Source organism: Cavia porcellus, unplaced genomic scaffold (assembly GCF_034190915.1).
Source record: "Cavia porcellus strain 051 isolate PalLab524CR breed Dunkin Hartley unplaced genomic scaffold, mCavPor4.1 scaffold_1, whole genome shotgun sequence".
Taxonomy (NCBI): domain Eukaryota; kingdom Metazoa; phylum Chordata; class Mammalia; order Rodentia; family Caviidae; genus Cavia; species Cavia porcellus.
In genome coordinates, this window is record NW_026947484.1 from 142,805,544 (window position 1) to 142,827,831 (window position 22,288).

Below are 22,288 nucleotides of genomic sequence, written 5' to 3' on the forward strand. Positions count from 1 at the left end.
ACTCACTATGTGGCCCAGAATGGCCTCCAGCTTGAGATTGTCCTCCTGCCTCAGCTTTTCAGGTGCTGAGCTTATAGGCATACAGCACCACGCCTGGCTGCCCAAACTTTGTATAAATTTGTACACATTTCAAGGCTATAACTGATTGCTTATTTATTTGAGGTAAGCTTGTGGCAAAGGCACTAATTTGTGACAGATTTTGTACTAAGTATTTTCAGGTGTGAATGAAATGAAGTGTGAGTAGCTTCGCTCCACTGGTCATACCAGTCACTATGTGGATCTCATTATAGACTCAGAAGCAATGAGCCAAGCAAACAGGGGCAGAAATCTCTGAAACCATGAGCCAAAACAACCTTTTACTTTTTATAGGTTGGTTATTTTTGGTTATTTGTTACAGTAGTAGAAAGCAGACACCTTGGGTACTTCCTCATTGCAGGGACAAAATACTTGACACCCACAATTTAAAGAAAAGGAGTTTTCTTGGTACCAAGAATCAAACTCCAAACTTTGCACTTGCTATGCAGGTGCTTGTGCTGCTGAGAAAAAAGGAATGGTTTACTTTGGCTCACAGACTGCAGAGTTTTCATTCCATAGTCAACTGACTCTAAGGCAGGGCAGCATATTAGAGGGGCATCAGAACAGGGGAATAGTCTTCAGCAGGGCAGGAAGGAGGCAGCAAGCAGCACCAGCAAGCCTCCCTTTCCTTTTACACCATCCAGTCTACAAGCCTATTGGTTGGTGACACCCACATCTAGGGTAGAGATTCCTATTTTCATACCCAGAGCTATGTTAATCCAGTCAGTGGACTAATCTAGTTACACACCCTTAATACATAAATATACACCCTATATCCAGCCACCTCAAAATATCCCCACCTATGAGTCCATAGGCTTTGGGGAATACATCTATGTATAAGCCATAACACTTAAATAACATTTAAGTATTTCTTGAATAAAGAAATAAAAATATTAAATACTAGACCTTATGTTTTAGTCAGGGTTTTACTAGAGAGAACAGATATAACACAACACAATCAATCAACCACTATGCCTTATTAATGCTAAACACATCTTCTCATCAAAGACTCCAGTAAACGACTGAATGGAAGGTGAGCCACATACTGTGAAAAAACACTCATAAAACATGTTTGACAAAGAACCTATATCCAAGATATATACAGCTCCAAAAGCTCAGTATTAAAACATGGACATTTAGATGTCCATTCATTTAAAACAAAAGGACAAAAGCTAAATGGATACTTGAGAAAAGAAAATTTACTCAATTGAAATATAAAAGACCACTCAAAAGCATTAGTTGTCAGGGAGTAGACATTCAAATTGCATTAAGACACCAATCAATGCAGTAGTGTGCCAAGAATGATTAAGTAAAAAAGTAGCACATCTTGGTGAAGATGGCCACTCTGATTTGACAATCTCTCACCAATTTAAATACAAATCTCCTTTGTTTGTAGCAATTTTTCAACTAGATTTTTCTCAGAATAACTGAAAACACACACAACACACCAATTTTTATAATACACCAATTTTTAATGACAATTTTATTCCCAATAGCTCAGTAACAAACAACCCAAATATAAATTATCAGGACATTATTTTTTTTAAAAATCCTGTGATACACACATCCAACTGAATATTACTCAGTAATAAAAGTGGAGTAAACACCTAGTATATTAATAATAGGAATCAAACTCAGAAACATTGTGCAGGAAGAATTGGATAAAGCTGTGCATATTACATGAGTCCATCTACAGGGAATTTCTAGAAGAAACAAGAATAATTTAAGATGCAATTGTCTCTTGAACAGGGACCTACAAGAAGAGTCTGAGTCCATGCTCTATGCGTCGTCCGTTGTCCCCGGGACAGTGGGGCCTGTGAGAAAGGTGTAAGGACACATGCCTTTGGCAGGTAGACCAACCAGACCCTCAAGATCCAGGACAACAACCCAGCCCCAGAGCATGGGTGCACACACGCCTTTGGAGGGCAGAGCAATCAGCAGGACCAGCAATGTGGAGGTGTCTGAAGCAGTAGTGAGGAGCCAGCAGCTGGACGCTCGAGAAGTCCACCAACAGAAGACCAGTCCCACTCCTTCCATAGCCAGCACATTTCTGGGATCTAGCATGCACACTATCACAGAACTATAAACACCAGAGGTATTTAACTCCTTTTATCCTTCCTTGTTTGTCTGATTCGCTATTCCTTTCCTGTCTGGTTGGATGTTGTCTTGTTTTGTATTCTGTGGTTATTCCTGTATTGGGTTATTTTTTTCCCTTTTTCTCTGGCCTCCTTTTTCGTTCCTCTCTTTCTTTTTCATTCTCTATCTTCTTTTTGTTCACTGTTTAGTTTTCTTATTTTTCTTTCTTTTTTAAAAAACTTTTTTTACTTTATTTCAAAGGTAATAAAGCCCAACAAAACTAAACAGAATAAATCCAATCAAAACAAAGCAATGAATATGGTACAGAACTTCAAAGCAGGATAATATGAAAACAACAATGACTCTCATAGTATATATTGTTTTCTGCACAATAGTGGTCCATTCCATCAGACATAGCAAAATAGACTAAAACCAATCAAAATAGAGTATTTAACTAAGCAAAACAATTAGTGGGGATACAACAAAACAGTGAGAATAATGTTGGATTTCAAAACCCAGATGAAGGAAATCCCCCATATTTGCTATATTGCATATGGTTTTCCTCCCTATAAATGCTCAGACTCCTGACCCTAGACCTGCAAGGTCACCCAAACAGTACAAGTATTCAGTTGCGTTTTGTACCTCAGTTGCTATCAACACAGTCTGTCCTCTGAACTAGCTGGTAGCTTAGTGAGAGTGGGGGCGGAGGGAGTTGGTGATTCTCAGCCCCTGCTACAGTAAGCTTATGGGAGCAGCTGTCTGACTTCTCTCTTCCTGGGCCCCACGTGGCTTGCACAGTTTAACAGAAAGGCTGGCTAGCTGGCTTGTTGCTTGGCTCCTCCCAGGATTACTTTTATTTTTAATTTTCTTCCATTGATCCTCTTTCTCTTTGTCCTCAACTACTTCTTGAATTTAAACTTTCAAGTGAGTAACCATTGTCTCTGCCCTTTCTGATTACTCCGTTGCATTCTATTTCATTCTTTCCCTCCTGTGTTCTCCAGTTTTCCAAAACTCTGGTGATAATCCTTATTTTTTATTTTTTAAATTTCATTTTAAAGCAATTAAGACAAAAGAAAACAGAACAAAGCAGATCAGAGCAGAACAATGTAAGCAATACAGTACTTCACTTTAAGAAACCCGATATGAACAGTAGTTACCATAGTGTCTTTTTCTTTGAAAAAGTTGAGCATACCTTCACATACAATAGTATCAAACTTAACAAAATAGTAAAAAACCATTCAAGAGAATGAAAGTATTACAGGGCATTCAGAACCAAATAACAAAATGAACAATGCCTACTATATTTTCTCATTTTCCATAGAAAAAATTTTTATATTATCACACATATTAAAATCCAATAAGATACAACATGACAGGACTAATGGAAACTGAAGAACAAAATCATAGTAGGATATCAAATCAGCAATGGCTGTCATAATGTCTTGTTTTCTTCAAAATAGTTGTTCATAGCATCACAGATAATATAATCAAACAAAACAGAATAAAACCATTCCAACTAATGAATGGAAACATTATAGGGCTTCAAAACAATGTAATGTAGAATCATGATTACCATCAAATCTTGTGCATTGTTACCATTCCTTAGATTAGGGAGACTATATGGTATTTCCACATGCGAGTTTGATTTATTTCACTTATGAGTATGGTCTCAACTTGTGTCCATTTATTTATAAATATCTCAATGTGATAATTCTTTGTAGCTGAGTGGTACTCCATTGTATAAATATACCACAACTTTTTTATCCATTCCTCAGTTGACGGACACTTAGGTTGTTTCCAAGATGTGCCTATTACAAATTGTGCTAATGTAAACATGGGTGCACATGTATCACTGTGGGATGATGTTTTCAGTTCTTCTGGGAATGTGCCTAGAAGTGGAATAGCTGGAACAAATGGGACTTCCAATCCCAGCTTTTTGAGAAATCTCCAGAATGACCTCCACGGTCGTTGCACCAGTCTACACTCCCACCAACAGTGCAGGAGAGCTCCTTTTCCCCCCGCAACCTCTCCAGGATTTGCTGTTGGTGGTTTGTTGATCCTGGCCATTCTTTCTGGAGTGAGAGGGGATCTCAGTGTGGCTTTAATTTGCATTTCTCTAATGACAAATGAAGGTGAATAGTTTTTCATGTATTTATTTGCCATTTGTATTTCTTCATCTGAGAACGGTGTATTCCTCTCAGATGCCCATTTTTGAATTGGGTCTTTGAATTTTGGGCGTCTGATTTTTTTTAATTTTATATGTTTTAGACACAAGTCCTTTGTCTGAGGGAGAGTTCGCTAAGATTTTCTCCCAGTTTATGAGTTTTCTTGTCACTGTGCTGGAGATTTCTTTTGACATGCAGAAACTCTTTAATAAGACCTGATCCCAGTTATTGATTCTGGGAAGCATTTCACGTGCAGTTTGAGTCCTGTTCATGAATTCTCTACCTACCTCTGTCTTCAAGATTTTTACCTAATTTGTTTTCCAACAGATTTAGTGTTTCTGTTTTAATATTCAGATCTTTGATCCACTTAGATTTTAGTTTAGTACATGGTGATAGGTATGCATCTAGTTTAATTTTCAGCATATGGAGAGTCCGTTTTTCCAGCACCATTTATTAAAGACTATTGTTCTTCCAGTGAACATATGTGGCCCCTTTATCAATGATAATCCTTTGACCTCCAGCCTTGACTCTTCTGTATCTGACTTCATTCATCACTTTAGCCCTTCCCCGATATATCTTAGCCTCCCCTCACAGAAGAGAAATATCATTTTATGAAGGGGAAAATCACTGAAAACAGGTGTATGGTATATGGTTGATTTGCTATCTAACCTTAGAGTTTGCTCCTGGCTAGCAGGTTAAAGGTTACCATAGTAACTGTACCTGAAACCACAGCTATACTGCAAACCACAGCTGTACTTGAAACTATTGTTAACTCTAACTGTCCTACTTTAGCCAGGATGTCATACATGTTTCTAATATTTTCTCTCCCCTGTATGATAACACTGTGACTGCATGAGGTCATAATCATTACCACAGCCCAGTACCAAAGGATTAGGAGCTAACTCAAATAGAAATTTTACATTCTTTACAAATTGGGAATAGTTATGATGAACTATGTATATCTAAAGGACATCCCTAAAGAACAGACATCTCCTAAGGAAGCCTCAATACTATTGATAAAACTATAAAAATAAGAAATTGACAAGCATCCACATAGAAAACAAAATAAAACAAAAAAGAGAAAATGAAAAATGACAAGACACACAACAAAATGCAACCCTAGCTCCCCACCCCACCCAGGACAAGCCTGGAACTCAATGGATGGATGAAACTGGAAGATAAACACAGAAAATTTCTGAAATGATAGCAACAGAGATGAAAAAATAAGTGGAAAAGGCTAGAGAAGACACAGATTAAAAAATATATGAACTTAGAAAAATGATGGAAACAAAAAAATACCCAACATAGGAAAGAAATGGAATCTATGAAACAGATCTAAACAGAAATCCAAGAGATTAAAACCTCCACTGAAAGTATATGCAGCAGATTGAATGAAGGAGAGGATAGAATTTCAGATCCTAAAGACAGAATTGCAACTAGTTATGATGAAAAGAATGATATATTAAAAATAGCAAGTGAGTATGAAAAATCAATCCAACAATTACAAGATGAAGCAAAGAAAAATAACATAAGATTGACAGAGATCAATGAGAAAGCTGAAGACAGTACAAGTGTCATTAAAAAACCTAAAACTCTTCACAGAAATAATGATAGAAAACTTCTCAAGTGTCAATAAAGAATTTTACATACAAATAAATGCAGTGTATGTAACTCCAAATAGCCATAACTGAAATGAAACTACAACAACACATATAATAATCAAGATGTCAGAAATTCAGCACAAGAACAGAGTATCAAAAGCTGTTAGATCGCCTACAAAGGAAAGCCTATCGGAATCCAAGTAGACTTCACACAACAACCCTATAGTTAAAGGAGAGCTTAGAGTTAAGTGTTTCAAGCTTTGAGAGAAAACAACTTCCAATCCAGACTGATGTACCCTACAAAGCTATATTGAAATTGATGGAGGAAAAAAAGGTACTTCCATGAAAAAGAACAACTGAAGAAATTTATGATCACTTAATCAATGCGACAAAGAGTACTATGTGACTTGCTCCCCCATTTGCTCCTAGTTTAATCATTTTATCATAGTAACTAATCTTATTGGTTGAACACAGTTCTGTCCTGCCTTATGTCCCACCTTGCAAATTTCCATTTCTGTCATGTTTGACCCATCTAACCTCATGATTTTACTCTATAAAAGTCCCTGGAAAAGACAGGCTCTTGGCAACTCGCTCAGGACCCCTTTCTGTCTCTCTGTCAGTCAGAAGCTTTCTTTTTCTCAATAAATATATCCTGCTTTTAACCTCTGTTGTTCCTAAAATTCATTCTTTTATTTTAGAGAACACGAACTCATACTGGACATATAGTAGGTTGGGAGACTATCTCAGTGACACTTGTTAAAATTCATCCCTCTGTGCACTGAGTGAGAATTATGCATTAATAATGTACCAGTGTCAGCCATGCATGCCTGTAATCCCAGCACTTGAGAGAATGAGGCAAGAGGATTGCCAGGAGTTCAGAGCCAATCTGAACTGCTTGGTAAGACCTGGTGTCAAAACCAAGAATTACTAATGTAACAAAAATTGGAAAGGGATGGGTTGGAGGACAGCACTAGGTTTAGGTTTTATTGCATGTTAGGCTTTATCCTATTAGATGTCACTGTAAAATACCCCACTAAGCCTACAAAAAAGCTCCCAACTGGTTCACCTCAAATAATCAGTGCTTACAGTTTTTACCCCATCACAATAGTGGAAGCTGCGGAATGTAGGCCTGGTACCTTGGCGGGTGTTTACTGCGCATGCGCGGAAATGGGGTCTGTTGGTGGTCTGAAGTTTCTGAGACTGGGCACTAGGTGGTGCTCTGCGTACTTTCCACCTGACCTCATCGTGGGTAGCCAGGATAAAACTGCTGTCCAACCACAGAAAGGGCACAATGGGTGCAGGGTTTAAAAAGTGAAACTAAAACTCACCAAATCTTGGCAAGAACAAACCAGCAGCGTACTCATTACTAAAACGTGCCATAACCATGCTAACAGGGGAGTGTTTCCTTTAATATTTTTATGTGAAAATATACTCAATATTTACCTGCTTTGTTTACGGGCTGGCTAAAGTTCTTGTGTTTTTCTTTCATAAAACAATTCTCAATCCTCAGGATAAGCAGTCAAGTGCGCCTGCGCGTTTCCGAGAGGTCGCGCTAGCTCGTCCTAAATTCAACCTGGTTTCTTATTCCTTTATCCCCCAGTTACAGTTTGGCCCAGCTTGCTCCCGCTCCAGGGGGAACCACGCAGAGCCCTGGATTCCAATCTGGTTGAGCGCCCAGAGCTGCCACTGCGCCTTAGGGTGCAGTGCCCTCTGTGACCTGTCCCAAAGGACGTGGCCCCTGTGGGTGCAGTGCCCTCTGTGAGGCGTCCCAATGGATGTGGTGGGGTTGGGGAGAATAAAATCTTTTTAAGATTGATTTCCTCTTCACAAAACCTTTTATCCGCTACATGTCCCTAACGTGGCAAACAGACAATCATGAATCAGGTATTGCAGTTTGTTGAACCAAGTCTGCAGTTTGTGAAGGACTCCATTCGCCTGGTTAAAATGCACCAAACAGAAAAGAATTGCAGAACATTGCCAAGGTAACAGCGACAATATTTGTTATGAGGGATTCATGGGCTTCTTTGTGAAATTGATCTACATTCCTATTTAACAACATCGTTGTGGATGGTGATCACTTTGGAAGGGCGTTTTTCTTCTTGGGTTTTAGGAGTTGGAGAAGCTCACCTGAGGTGAATATTTGCCTTTGTGGTTCTCTTTCCTTTTTTCTCTTCACCCTTTTAAAGTGTTTCCTATTTGTATATCAAAATAATTTCAAAAATAAACCCTTTCATCCACAGTATCTTCCACTCAGAATTCTCCGAAGCAGTAGCTTAAGGATGGCAAAGCGTGGAAATAAAGGAAGAGCAGCTGGTCAGAAAAACAAAGCAATGTATACTGGGCTTGAGGTGAGGGAGTAGGCACTTGTGCTTGCATTTGACAGAGTAATGCAGATGGAAGCAGGAAAGCTTTCTAATAGAAAAACAGAAGGCTTCAGATGTGCCTTGTTAAATGCTATGAGGTGAGGACCCTATAGTTGAGCTAATTCTGGGCTCAGCCCCCACTACTGGTAAACAAAGTGGGGTATTCCATGCCTTTAGTTAGGGGTGCACAGTTGGCATTCCTGGTTGTTCCTAAATGGCAAGGAGGACAAAGGGTGTGGTGTCAGTTATTGATCAAGTTCTGGCTATTTTGAGTTGCTTGTTAGGGAAGTTGTTAACTTTCCTGAATCTATCTCTTTTTTTTTTATTAGACAACAGTCTGACTTCCTACAAGTCTGATTTACAGCAGGCTAGCTTCCTGGGTTGTTCATTGTAGATAAGGGACTGCAGATTGGGGTTAAAGAGTTCTTTGTTTATACACAGTTTGAGTAGTGTAGCCTCTGAAATGTACTAATTCAGCACATCCTAACCTAGCACCCTGGCCATTCAGCTTCCCTTAGGCACTTCTCACTCAAATGTGGGCCTGGGACCAGGTGTCTCTGGGGTCTCTGGGTTCTGAGACAAAAGTCAAGACATTTACCTGTCACTCGATGTAAGAGTTTCAAATGGGACCAACAGCTCAACTGTCTCTGTAATTGCTCAGGTTAAATTTTCAAGGCTTTGGAGTTTGTCCAGTTGTCTTGCAAAAGATGGTGGTACTGGCTAGCAGTTAGTGAGAGTTTACTGGCCATTACAATGATAAGGAGCTGGCAGCAGTGTCCCTGTGGTACAATTGGTTTGCACATTTGGCTGTTAATGGAGAGATTGGTGGTTTGAGCCCACCCAGGGAAGGCAAGGAGTTTGGTCACTTCCTCAGAGGTTAGATCTAAAAACCATATCTTTCTTAACCAGCTCACATGATCTATTGGTTACTTGTTGTCCCCAACCCCCACTATTACCTCAACCAAAGACCTAAGAAAAAGGGTAGTGGAGGAGATAAGGAAGTCCTTGAAACAGGGAATGGGAAAAGGCAGTGTAGTCTAAGCACGACTTTAGGATGTGAAGATATCATTAGTAGTATGTAAGCAGTAATACCTAGAGGCTGGGCCTAGTTTTAGTAATTGTTCCATCTATATTGTTAGTAGTAGAGAGTCAGGATCCTTATTATCTTCTGAATTATTTTTAACAAAGGTGTTTCTTCTTTTGTTGTACTATTATCTAACCCTTTATGTGTTGTTTTAGAAGTTAATTTGGTTCCATGATTGTATAATTTCAAATAATGCTGCAGTTATCATTGTCCTACAAGAGTCTTTTGCTATCTGTACAAGCATTTTTATAGGATGGAGCCCTGGAAGTGCTCCTGCCATATCATCATGGTTCCTTTTTTTAACTTAAGTGATAAACCCTGTAAATTTGCCTTCCATAGGAGAGGTATCACTTTGTGTTCCTATTTAGTTTTCAACTCAAAAAATCTTTTTCTTTCTATTCTTGCTAGCACAAAAAAACTTCTATACATCTTTGATATCCTAATAAAGTAAGTGCTGCTCTCCTGCTTTAAGTGGAAGCCTTCTTTTGTCCCTCATTAATACACTGTCAATTACTTTCTCTCATTAGTGGCATCAATGTGGAATTCTGGTTTTTATGCTACTAAATGAACATCAGGAGATGATCTCTGTGGAGGAGTAGTTAACAGGGATCCACCTGATGCCTCTGGTAAGTACATGACCATTAAGCTAGTCTATGCATCTTTGTTTGACTGGCTATTTGATCTAAATGTTTTGGTATTTTCTCATGTTTAACTGCAGTCCTGAAAAGTGATTTTATCTGTTTAATAATACATGAAATCCTGTATGCCTAATAGGTGTCAATTTCTGCAAAAGTAGAATGTCTAACAAAATGTTCTTTATACACAATGATTCTCCCTTAAGAGCTCTGACTTCAATAAATTATTCTACCTAAAAGCAATCCTCAAGCAGAAAGAAAACCGGATTCCTGGTTTCCGGTGATCTGCTATCTTAGTATACAGAGTCCCTAAATGATAGAATTGTCATGACCTGCGCAACCAGCCAGGTCCTGAGTGAACGTGATGGGAGAGTAAGAAAAACACTAAACACACACTAAAAGGACGATGGGACTGTGTGGGACCTGACCTCTCTGATGGAGAGGCACTGACCACCCAGCACATTTGGTGTCTTTATTTATACACAGTCAAAAAAAGAAGCAGTACCCAGTGAGGCCCAAAGTGCAAGGTCTCAGTGTTTTGCTGAGAACACTGGAAGTGAAACATTCTCAGAGCTATCTGTGCTATGGTTAATGGGGAAGAACAGGAAGGCCAGACACCTACTGGACCGGCCTTGCTCTACTTCCAAGGAGTTTGCCTACCTTAAGCTCAGCCCTGGCTCAGCCACTCCCCACATAAAATGAGTTTGCAGTTATCAAAATCAGACTGAAGAAAGAAGAAAAAGATACTTATGTCATTACAATAAGATGACATATTAATTAATATGTGGTCAATATTAATTAGGGTTCTCCAGAGAATGAAATGGAGGCACCTGACAACTCCTTAAACTAAGATTTAAAAATCATTGAAATAATCTCCAGAACAGAAAGTTAGTTCTTTCTTTTAAAAAAATGGCCAAAAAAGAGACTTTAAAATGAATTTTTTAAATTTCAACAAATATGAAGATTTGAACAGCTATTTTAAAGAACAAGAGACATTATAGTAGCCATTGTTGATTTTCCTATTGTCTGGTTTTGAATGCCTGTAATCCTATCATTATCCTATTTTGACCAGTTTTATACTATTTTGTTTTGTACTAATTCATTGTGTGTGATGATATAGACTATTATTTAGAAGAAAATAAGAGACACTATGGTAGCCACTGTTGATCTCCTGTTGTCTTGCTTTGAAATCCTGTCACTTACATTGATTTCTTCTGATTTTCTTTCTTCTATTTTGTAATGTTTTGTTTTACCTACTTTAAAATAAAGTGAATTTATTTATTTCAACAAAAGAAAACAGAAAATATGTAGAAATGTACAGTATTTCAAAAAAAATTAAGAGTGCTATTTGATATAAGATAACAATATGTAGTATGTCAACTAGAGATGATTTCTTCATAAAATGAATTTTTTAAATAGGATAAAATTCGATGACAACACAAGCAGTATGTCCTGAAAAGCAGTATGTCCTGAGAAACTAAAAAAGTTCACAGATTTACAGCAAGGAGTCCCTTCTAAATAGGTAAGCATGCTAATTATTTCCTTTGGTAATAAACATTTTCAGTAGATACTATTGCTTCTTTTCCACTTTAAATGATGTTACTTTATATAATTAGTTCCCTCACAATGCTCAGTAATTTGAAGGAATTATTTCATTGTATAATATAAATTGTTTTCTGAGAAATAGGTATCATTTATATTTCCTTGAAGTATAGACAAAAACAGGTCCCTCAAAATTCAAAAGATACACTTCTCAAATTGATTTGTGGAGATCACTGGCCATTTGTATTAGAAAATAAGATAAATTTAGTATTTCTATGATAAATGTGAAGTTTTTCTGTTTATGTTTTAGAAATGGATACAGTGTTTGGCTCCTTTCAGCTTTCATAATTATTCATAATTACTTTTGGTGCCTGCCACGCACAGGTTCCGGGGGTCTCAGGTAGTTTTTGTTTATCTAGAGGTCATAGGCCATGACACTCTGGACAACAGGAGGAAAAGTTCGAAGCTGTTGTAGTCAGGGGTTGTACAAAGAGAACAATTAGGATTAGGACATAGAATTTATAATTTTTTATAATGGTCACTGGAAGTTAACACAGGAAAACACAAGAAATCTATCCGCAACACCAAAGATATAGATTATTTAGTCAAGGACTTAAACCCCACAGTAATGTCCCACATGAGTCCAGATAAAAATCAAGAGCTCCAGACAATGCCTCCAGGAGTCCAACTGGAGGTCCAGAGCCTACAAGAAGGAGTCACACCAGTCTCTTTTACAGATCCATGCCGGGAAGACACAAGGGTCAGCGGTGGAAGCCAGAAAGTCTATGCCAGCAGGATGAAGCAGCTGTGCTAGTGGGATGAGGGTTCTATACTGGAGCTGAGAAGTCACACTCACAACAAAGACCAAGGCTATCCTGAAAGACACCACAGCTGTCCTCAGCGACATGGAGGCCCTGAGCTCCTCCAGGGACAAGCACAGTTGGGTACATGCCAGAAAGCAGCATGAAGATTCATCCTGGAGACCAAGAACACATGTGTTGCCCTCTGAAGCCAGGAAGCAATGCTCGATGTGAGGACCAAGGCTTCTCCAGGAGAACCAACAGCTCAGACAGCAACTCGTAGGAGAACCCACAAGGCCTCCTTAACACCTCAACCCTCTACACTGCCCTTCTTCTTCACCTATTTATCCTGACAACTTTCCTCAGGTGGAGCATCTTCACCCAATGCCATGCTGATGTAATCCAGCTGGGGTTAAGTTGACCACCAGTTCTTAATCCATAATACAAACAAAAGCTTCATTTTCTCCTGCTCAGCTTTCTCATTAATTTCCTTCATGGGAATAGTATTTCAATTGTCAGGCAACTCTGCAAATCAAACTTTATGTGGCCATACAAAGAAACATCTAATATGTCCTGACAACCTCTGACTTTTTTCCCTGAGCTGACTCTTTAGGCATATGTAACAGTTTGACCTGGTACTATTCCTATTTCTCATTTCACCCAGAGGGGCAAGGCAACAAAATACTTCCCCTACAGTTATGGCTCCCAAGAGTAAACAGGAATTTATAAAGTACATATTATGCTTACATTTTTGGCCATCATAAATGTTTTTTGATCCTGTATCAGTGGCACAGTGGTCTCTTAAGGCGGTAGTGTTATAATTTTTCAGTTGAGAACACACTGGTCCAGCAATGTTGAGGTGCTCATCAAAGATCATCCAGCTTGAAGTAGTATTTGCTTCAATTGTACCTGCCTTGGAAATGCAGGCCCTATTTACTGCCCTCTACAGTATGAACAGTCAGATGTGAAATAGAGAGGGTGCTCACCTCTCACGCCTCAGTTCCTATCTTTGAGAGCCAGAACTTTCCCACTTTCTTGACTCTTTGTGTCTGGGTCCCAAATTGGGGCAAGATTTTACTTCCATTACTCTTCGGATCTTTAGACCTATTCCAAGGGTTCAATTGGAATTTTATATTTATTCTTGAACTCAGCTATCCAGGAGCACATCGTTCAACCCATCCCTGCATTGAGAGATGGCAGAAGGGCAAAGACACTTTTCCCTTACTTGCAGTCCATGCATCACTGGCACTGAGGTGTGGCATCTGGAGTGATGGTCCCAGAAAACAGAATTAGTTTCTACCACCTCTGTCTTTCTTGAAAAATAAAGAAGGATTTCTCTTTCCCATTTGACATTATCCTAGTAGAGGAACAACACAACTGTCGGATTTCTATGAGTCTTTAAATCATACACATGTCTTAGTTTTTGAAACAGTTTCATTGCCTAGCTTTTATGTCTTCTTTATTGGAACTACATTTTTGGGAGGTTTTCCTAAATGTCCCCAGCTCCTGCACCACTCTCCAACATTCTATAGATAACCCTGGCATATCACCCTAGGCCTGGGCACTAAGCTCTATTAGTTGGGATTCAGACATTACTCTTTTGAATTGGGTTCAGAGAAGTGCAAGTACTTCCTGCGGTCACGATGTGGCTATCATGGGCTAGCTCAACCACAGATACCAGAAGTGGTCCTGTTCTCCAACTTTGCCTTAGATCTCAGTGTCAGTATAGGTGTGACTAGACTTATGTCTCAGCTGTCATCACTACAGTGTTGAGAAATTGTACCATTATCTCCCCGCATGACCTGACTCATTACAGCTCTCCAAGGAGACAGAGTTCCTAGGAAGGCCTTGCAATCCTCTCTACTCCAGCATTAAGAGCTCAGTTTAAAGGTAGGGCAAAACAAGGTGACTCTACCCTCAGGAGCTTTCATAGAACTGGAAGGGGAGGCAACAAGAAAATCTGTAGTCCCAGGAGAATGTCTGTCCTTCCAGATAACCACTTCAAGGATGTGCTCTCTCCTTTCAGAGCCAGAAGTGGCTAGGGCAAAGCAGCAGGGCCTATGTTTACAGATCCCAATACATTGGATACCTGGAAACAGCCCTAATACTTATCCAGGAGTTTCTGGATTATTAAGACTGTGTTTTGTATTGTTTTCCTAAAACAACAGGAAATTCTGGCATCTTAAAAATATTTGACTCTAAAGATTCAAATCAAGTAGCATGTAGGACTCTACTATAATACTTGCCTTTTTTTTTTTACGTCAGTCTACAGTAGGTTATGGGTTTCCTATTTTTTACTGCCTTAATTTATGGGTATGTTTTTAAATTTTTATCTATATTTTATTTTGTTTTTGCTTTATACAAGCAGTTTAGTGTCTCAAGTATTTAACCAGGTCAAATTTCTCAACCTATAATAAAATATACTTCATATGGTTTTTGGGAATATTAAGTTTACAGGAAGTCAAACAATATAAAAATCATTGATCCAGTAATGGCGTGCATACCCAATGTAGTTAGCATCTGCTATGGTTTGTGTCTGGATGATCTAGCCTGTAGATCAACAAGTTCAGAACTCCTGGAGGGGAAACGGGGATTAAATAAAAGACATGGGGGAGACAAAAAGAGACGAAGGCAAGTTGATGTTAACCCAATCAAGCCTCCGGTTTATTGAGAAAATAATCACACCTTTTATAGGCTAAGGGCGGGAGCTGGGACAGGAAGAGGTTAAACAGATGAATACAACAGGGTTACCATCACATCCGGATAAGTGACGTAAGCAGAAGAGGATTATGGTTAATGTAGGCAGACGCAGTGCCCATAGGAGAGAGAGAGAGAGACATCTAGGCAGCAATGCCTGTCACTCGGCTCCCTACATCTCCTCCCTTTTTATATTATTTAATTAAGAGTATGGCAGGCCCTGTGAGGACAGCGTCTGTCTTAGGTCAAGGACCTCATTGTATGAACCCAACCAGGCCTTACCCGTCATGGGCTTGCAGAACAGCAGTTGGTCCTGTGCCTGTCTTAGGTGGCCGTTGGAATTAACATGCATGTCCTAGTTGCCCGTCTCTGACTGCCTGTCCATTGCCCCAGGGCAGTCAGGCCGCATCATCATATGGGCCACTCGTGGGAATTTCTTTCCTGTAGGTTTGTTGATCTGTCATCTCCAGCTGATGGTAGTGTACCTGAATGGGCTTTGCCATAAATGCGTCTATCCGGTTATTAATGAACATCATAATCCTCTGAAAAATACAAGACTCACAGAAATGTGAAACAATAGGTCAGCTAGGGGACCCAAAAGTGGGACTAGGTAAGGGAAAAACTCCCCCCCCCCAAAATCAAGGAGAAGGGGTTGACAGCCATTTGTTGGTGTCTCTGTATGAAGTCATTCTCCTGTGTCTTGGAGCATGCCTTGTATAACACTGGATGCAGTCTATTTGGCTGGCGTATGTTCCTCCAGACCGAGAAGAGCCTCTTTCACAGTCATGGGGTTTTGTGCATGGCTGTCAGCAGTTGCAGTCTGTTTGGCAGGGGTCAAAATCCACCATGGGTGTGGTGTGGCTCAAGAAGGCTGGTTAAGCAGCATAAGGCTCTAGGGAGATGTGTCACCTGTAAGAGAACACAGGGGATTGTGCCTCAGGAAATAACATTATTCCTGGGCGTTACATGGGGTCTTTGAAGAACTGTCTACTTGCTTTACGAGGCGTTTAGGTAGCCATCTAGCTTCTCTATCTTGTTGAGAGTAAACACACACTGAACCTCGTCCCCAGATAAGGACTGGATCAGGGCCATTCCACACATTTATTAGTGGGTCTCTCCATAAAACAGATGCAAACCGTGTTTGAGTCTGAGTATGCCAAAACCGAGATGCTGCGGAGCAGCCTGAAGCATCCAGGGTCAGAAAATTTAAAATAAAAAGAGCATGTGAAAGGACATTTCTAGGGGACCCCTGGGTGGGGTACCATGTCTCCCTTTTTATTTTATCTATGGTGAATTTAAGAGAACGATGCGCACGTTTAACAATGCCTTGTCCCTGAGGATTGTAAGGTATACCTGTAGTGTGGAGGATATTAAGGCTTTTACAAAATTGAGCAAAGGAGGTACTGGTATAGCCAGGGCCATTATCGGTCTTGAGCTGTTGAGAACATCCCAGAACTGAGAAGGCTGACAGCATATGGGCTATAATGTGTTTAGCTCTTCTCCAGTCTGGAGAGTGGCAAAAATGAAGCCACTATAAGTGTCAATAATGACATGTACATATTTTAGATTGCCAAACTCATTGAAATGGGTAACATCCATTTGCCATAAGGCATTAGGAATTAAACCTCTAGGGTTGACTCCTAGGTGTTGAACAGGTGAGTGGATAGCACAAGATGGGCAATTTTTTACAATTTGTCTGGCTTGCTCACGGGTAATTTTGTAGAGAAGGCGGAGGGTGTGAGCATTGAGGTGATGTAGCTGGTGGGCTTGTTGGGCCTCAGACACCTTGGAGTCCTGAGCCATAAAAACCTGTGCTCGTACAGCAACATCAGCCAAATGATTTCCTTGGGCAAGAGGCCCTGGGAGGTTGGAATGAGCTCGCAGATGACCGATAAAGAACTTATGACGGCGAAGCCATATGAAGCATTGTAATTGTTTGAACAGATTTGCAGCTGGGGAAGCATGACATATAATAGCAACAGTCTCTAATAATGGAACAGACTGAGCAAGGTAAGCACTGTCAGTATACAAATTAAATGGTTGGTCAGAGTAAGCAGCAAAAGCTGCAAGAATAGCTTCTAACTCTGCTAATTGTGCAGAGGAAGTATCTGCCTGGAGGGTAGAAACATTGTCTTGAGATACATAAGCAGCTCTTCCAGAGGATGAGCCATCAGTGAATAAAACCAGGGCACCCGGAAGGGGTTGTGAAGCTGTGACTTTAGGGAATATAAATGAGTGACGATTAGCAAAGTCAACTAGCTTATTTGGAGGGTAATGATTGTCAATAGTCCCTGAATAGGAAGCTAAGGCAATAGGCCACACTTCAGTACTCTGAAGTAGCCAATCTATTTGGTCTTTTGTAAAAGGTTGAATGATAATATCTGGTTCTTTGCCAAAGTAACATTTTCCCTGCTTTCTACCCTGGATTATTAGGTCTGAGACAGCTTGGAAATAAGGCAAAAGTGTTCTTTTTGGAGAGACTGGTAAATGGACCCACATGAGGGGAGCTTGTTGCCAGAACACTGCTGTAGGGCAAAGCTTTGTATTAAAAATGAGAAACTGTAAAGGCTCATTGTAGTCCATAAAGGAAACAGTTTGTTGAGCAATAGCCTCTTCTACTTTACTGAGCGCTCTCCTGGCATCAGGTGTAAGCTCTCGGGGGGAAGTTGGATCTATGTCTCCCCGAAGCAGCGCATAAAGGGGCTGTAAATCATGTTTTGTTAGTTTTAAAAATGGTATGAGCCAATTAATATCTCCCAATAGTTTTTGGAAGTCATGAAGTGTAAAGGAATAGAGAATAAGCAATCTTTAAGATCTATGACAATTTTAAAAAATCCTAAAGGAATGGCACTGAGGGGAGGCCAGGCTGTAGAGGCCCCTTTAAGACCATTGTCTTATTTATTGCCCTAAGGTCTTGTAGCAGCCTCCACTTCCCTGACCTTTTCCGGATAACAAAGATAGGTGTGTTCCAAGGGGAATTACTAGGAACAATGTGGCCTGCATCTAACTGGTCCTGCACCAGCTGCCTTGCGGCTGCAAGCTTTTTAGAGTTAAGGTTGTTTCTAAAGGCTTATATGAATCCCCAATTTGCCATGGAGGTACAGCGAGTAGCGGGCTGCCATCCTGGGACCTGTTGATCATGTCAACAGGTGGAAGTGGTGGCAGATCACCATGTACGAGGACCTCTAACAGGCCATCATTCTCTGCATCTGAGAAATCAGAGGCTTCAGATTTTTCTGAGGATGGTTTTGAGGTAGATTTAAGGGAGTCGCGCAAGGCAGCCTCACCCAGTGCAGCTGTCTCCTCAACCTGAGGGTCTGCATGCCTCTGGGCAAGCAGCTCAGAAATTAAATTCCAATATGTAAAGGTGGTCACAGGAACCTTTTTTGGACCGAAAACTCTATAATAATCTTTTAAAACATCTCTTACTGTATTCCACCTCTTGGTATCTATAGAACCCTCTAGGGGGAACCAAGGGCAAACCTTATGAATAAACTGAAAATACTGTAATAATTCTTGTTTTTCAACCCTTATCTCTCTTGTCTTTAATGCCTTTATAAGGCCTCCGACGAACAGTTTATGTTTGCTCAATACTTGACCCATGTCGGGAAAGGGAAATGGGGTTGCCGTTCACTCACCGTGACTCGGGCAGGACGTCGGGTAGTCGTCTGCGCAGGTCTCGGCACTTGATTTAATGTCCTGTTGCTTTAAACTTTAATCCTTGATTCAGTTTACTCATTCCTCGGCCGAGGTCTCTGGTTCAATTTGCTTTCACTTTCGGTTTAAGCCGGCTGTCTCTCGAACGGCTCCCTCGTTAACTTCTCCGTGCCAGGGGCCCCACGTTGGGCGCCACTTGATCCAGCCTGCAGATCAACAAGTTCAGAACTCCTGGAGGGGAAACGGGGATTAAATAAAAGACATGGGGGAGACAAAAAGAGACGAAGGCAAGTTGATGTTAACCCAATCAAGCCTCCGGTTTATTGAGAAAATAATCACACCTTTTATAGGCTAAGGGCGGGAGCTGGGACAGGAAGAGGTTAAACAGATGAATACAACAGGGTTACCATCACATCCGGATAAGTGACGTAAGCAGAAGAGGATTATGGTTAATGTAGGCAGACGCAGTGCCCATAGGAGAGAGAGAGAGAGACATCTAGGCAGCAATGCCTGTCACTCGGCTCCCTACATCTGGATACCCTGCCATCCCAAACCTCACGGGGTCACAGACAATTTTGGAAGTGGCTGAGTTGAGAGTGTATGATTGATAGGAGGTACAATGCTGGGAATAAAGGTGCCGGGATTAAGGGTGGGTGATTGCTGGGTCAGTCCATTAGAGGAATAAAAGGAGTAGAAAGAGACTCTTAAGGTTCAATTCCTGACTTTTTTCACGTTATTTTCAATTGAAGAGTAAAACCAAATGAAATAAAGCAGAATGGAGCTAGTCAAAACAAAGCAATGAACATGGTACATGATTTTAAAACAAAATGCAAGAAAATCAATAATGGTTATTATAAAGCCTCTTGGTATCATCAAAAGAATTGCCCATAACATCAGGCATAATAAAACCTAACAACAGTACAGATGAAAACCAATAAAAACAAAACAATGGAAGCGATACAGGACTTCAAAACAAAACAATAGGGAAACCATAGTGGGTACCGTTCTGCAACTTGTTATCTTCAAAGTAGTTGCCTATAACATCAGATATGATACAGTCAAACAAAATAAAATAGAATAAAAGCAGTCAAACAAAACAATGAAACAATACAAGGCTTCAAAACATGCTAATAGGAAATCAATAATGGCTACCATAATATATTTTGTTATCTTTGAAATCGCTGTCCATACCATTAAATACAAGTTAGACAAACCAAAACAGAAAAATACCAAACTAAATAGAACAATGAGAAAAATATGTGTTTCACTTCACCACAATACATTAATAATGACTACTGACTTCTTTTTTTTAGATTCTTCCTCCCCGTTGACTTTCACAGTATGTACTGTGCATTTTGGATCCCACCAACTCTTCTAGTTCTTCATACTAGGGAGACAACACGATATTCAGCCATGTGACTCTGAACCATTTCATTCATGAGCATGATCTCAAGTTGTATCCATTTACCTGCAAAGAGCCTCAAGGTTATCTGTCTTGATAGCTCAGCTTTCCACTGTATCAAAGTGCCATGGCTTTCTTATGCAGTCTGCAGCCGATGGGCAAGCTACCTCCATTTCTTTCTGGGTCCCTGTCTCAGAGAGTATTGTTCTCTCCCCTTTGACTTTCAGTCTGTGAACCCCCTTTCAAGTCAAATGAACTTCTTGTGTGAAGCAAATTGATGGATCTTGTCTCCGATCCACGCTGCCTGTGTTTGTTTTTATTGGAGAATTAAGGCCATCTATATTAATAGTTATGGCCAACATGCACTGGCTTGTCTCTGCCATGCTATTTTTCTGCTATTCACTGCCTAATTTTCCCCTCCATTCTACTGTCTTCTCTGTTCCTGGAACCACGGTCTTTTTTTATCTATCCCTAGAATGTCCTTCAGTTTTTACAGGGTTAGTTTGATGGTCATGTATTCCTTCAGTTGTTTTTTGTCATGGAAGTATCTTGTTTCTCCATTAATTTTGAAAGATAGTTTTACATGATACATCAATCTGGGTTGGAAGTCATTTCCTTTCAGGACTTGAAATACTTTACTCCAAGCTCTTCTTGATTTAATTGTTTGTGTTGAGAAGTCTGTGGTGATGCTGATAGGTTTTTCTTTATAGATGTTTCTTTTCTCTAACAGCTTTTAATATTTTCTTTTCTCTAATAGTTTTTTATAGTCTGTTCTTGTGTTGAATTTCTGGGATCTTGATTATTTTATAGTATTCATCCAAGGAATCAAACACAAAAAGTTCAGGAAATCTGTCCACACACTGAGGATCCAAAATATCCACTGAGGCCCTGGATCTTATAGCAATATCCTGCATGAGTCCAGATGAAGACCTGGAGCCAGTGACAACGCCCCTCACAAGTCCATCTGGAGTCCTAGAGTCCATGACAGTGTCGCATGCAAATCTGTTTCACAGATATGTGCTGACAAGGCCCAAAAGTTAGCGGTGGAAACTACAAAGTCTGTGCCTGTGGGGTGAAGGATCTGTGCCATTACGCTAAGGGTTCTGCACTGCAGCCAGGAAGTGATGCTCAGAGTAAGGAGCAGAGCTCCCCCAAAGTGAACTGAAGCCATTCTCAGTGATAACAAGGTTCTGAGCTCCTCTGGCAATGAGAACACCCAAATTCATATCAGGAAAGAAGTTCAACAAGCTCCTCCAGAAAAACCAGCCACAATAGGAGAACCAGCAACATCACACTTCCTCCTCTCCAGTTCTCCTATTTATATTGATGGCAAAAATCCTGACGGAGGCCAACCACACCCAGCGCCACACTGATTCAGTCCAGTGGGGTGTTTCAGGCTGACCACCAGTTGTTAGTCTACCACAGTAACTGAGACAGTGTCTATCTCTTGTGTTTTAAGAACACACATTATTATTAAAGCTGATGTACAACAGATTTTTAGCATTTTCCAATTCTTTTGGACTCAACCTAGTGTTCTTAGGAAGGCACAGTGAGGTCTCTGATTCACTTCTCAGTATTCCTTCTCAATCCAATCTCCCTTGGGTTTACAAATAGGGTAGACATGGTTCTTATCAACTCCATCTCTTTATACATTTACCTTCTATTTTCAGAAGATGTGGTAGTGTTTGATGATGCCTTCCTTTTCCTCTTTGTTTCTAGTCACCTGGACTACCATAATCTGATCAATCCTTTCTGTCTCAGCCACTGCTCATATGCCCATCTACCATGCAGGCTTAAGCAGGAAGCCTGCCACATTTATCTGACAAAGAATAGTTGTTTTTTTTTTTTAAATGAGGTGCTGTCCACAAGATGCCTTCCCTCATGAGATCAGCATAAAACTGACCTCTTCTTCTAGTCCACGGCATAAAAATAAGACCTGTGGCGACTGAATCCGCTTATTCTTTACTGCCCCTTAGAGCTCATTTCTACATTTGCTCTTTTTTCTAATCCCTGTACTTGCCAAAAGCTTGCATTCTGATGCTCTTCCATCTATTCTTGGTTAAGCCAATGTGAGAACTGAGTTAATTTATCTTATAGATCTTTCTACTACTATATGGAACGTAACTGATGGGACCTCAGGCTCTATGCATTAAAATCACCTCTGAGGCCCAAGAGCTGCTTACTGCCAATA

At 40.2% G+C, this 22,288-nt stretch overlaps 1 long non-coding RNA gene and 1 pseudogene across 1 annotated transcript; one reads left to right on the forward strand and one right to left on the reverse strand.

Annotated features, from left to right (window-relative positions):
• Nucleotides 1-7,792: 7,792 nt before the first annotated feature.
• On the forward strand, nt 7,793-9,362 carry LOC134476891 (protein transport protein Sec61 subunit gamma-like; annotated as a pseudogene).
• Nucleotides 9,363-14,977: 5,615 nt separating this feature from the next.
• On the reverse strand, nt 14,978-19,222 carry LOC134477829 (uncharacterized). Its single transcript, XR_010050069.1, has 2 exons — nt 18,677-19,222; nt 14,978-15,947 (listed from the first exon to the last, which is right to left on the reverse strand). It is a non-coding gene; the product is annotated as an uncharacterized LOC134477829 (long non-coding RNA).
• Between the last annotated feature and the right edge of the window lie 3,066 nt (nt 19,223-22,288).